Here is a 1,381-nt window from a genome sequence, read left to right on the forward strand (position 1 = left end):
ACACACACACACACACACACACACACACACACACACACACTCATGCACACATATACTCCAAAAAGGAGGAAAGGAACAAAATTCAGCAAACCTTGCATGTGGAGTCATGGGGTTCTATAAGTTCTTCTATGTGTGTTAGAGGGAAGATCTAACAAATGGGGACAATAATGCAAACAAAAGATAAGCTGCTAGGTATATATGACATAATTTCATAGCCTTGCATGCCATTAACTCAGTGTACCGGGAGGGTTTTTTCATTTGTTTGTTTGTAGAAATGCATCTTTAATGTATTGGAAATCATTGAGAAATTTGGGGGTCTTTTTTACAGACTTGACTTTTTAAAATTGTTAGAACATATTTTGATAAGGAAATGATATCACTAAAAAATAATAGGAAACATTTAGACGCCATCATCATAGCCTTGGCTTTTTCTGACCTTGAAGGCATTCGAATGAATTGCCTATTTAAATTCTTCCTCATTCTTTCCTGGTGTCACAGTTTTCCTTATTTCCCAGTCTCCTCTGGAACCTACAAGCCTGACTGACTTGAATTGCCTACTTTTATGACGTCAAGTCACCATGGGGAGAGGTTGGTGCCGGTCAGTGCAAGTCCACATGATATTCACTCCAGAGTTCTCAGAAGAGCTTAACTGGGGAAATGATGGCAGTCACAGTGGTATTTTTATGTGGCAATCTAGAGTAGCAAAGAGACTTAGACCAGATATATGAACCAAGTACACAGTCCCTGCAGAATATGTTCATGTAATTGGGCTGGGATTGGGCGGGGGAGGGCGGGCAGGGAATCCAATCTTAAGCTTACCAGGAAAGAGCCCAATAGGAGAATTCAGAGTTTTCCATCTTAGACCAACAAAAGCATATAATTCATTTGATTTGTTGGGGAATAGGGGCAGAAATGATGCAAAAATGACAGCTCAGGAAAAGAGCTATAATCAGATGGGGTTTTCTGAACAGCCACTATTCCAATCCATCCTTTAAAGCCTAATTCCAATGCCACCTCCTCCATGAAGCCTTCTTTCTATTGGCCAGTAATGTCTTTCGTTCTTGGACTTCACATTAGCACTTGGCTTTGTCCCTGTCCGATGCACTTTATCTGGGCTTGTGTCTTATGCCCCTAGTGGACTGAAAGGTTCATGAAGAAAAAACTAGTTGAAATTTTGTTTCTGTCACATAGTATTTATTTGCATGGTGGTTATTATGTACATAGCAGGTGCTTAATGTTTATAGAATGAATGAGTGAATCAATCAAAATATGGAAAATGGGGACGCTTAGGGAAAATTAGGACCTTGTTTGTAAAAGAGAGGGTTTTGCTAGAAGACTGGTGTGTGTGTGTGTGTGTGTGTGTGTGTGTGTGTGTGTGTGT

General features: G+C 40.1%; 1 protein-coding gene across 7 annotated transcripts in view; it reads left to right on the plus strand.

The window, feature by feature from the left end:
- Positions 1-1,381, plus strand: part of GAB1 (GRB2 associated binding protein 1) — a 206,960-nt gene that overhangs the window by 189,333 nt on the left and 16,246 nt on the right. The gene's annotated exons all lie outside the window — the stretch shown is intronic.

Source organism: Petaurus breviceps, unplaced genomic scaffold (genome assembly GCF_028583685.1).
Source record: "Petaurus breviceps papuanus isolate PSGF00001 unplaced genomic scaffold, PetGlider_PUasm1.0 76, whole genome shotgun sequence".
Lineage (NCBI taxonomy): Eukaryota > Metazoa > Chordata > Mammalia > Diprotodontia > Petauridae > Petaurus > Petaurus breviceps.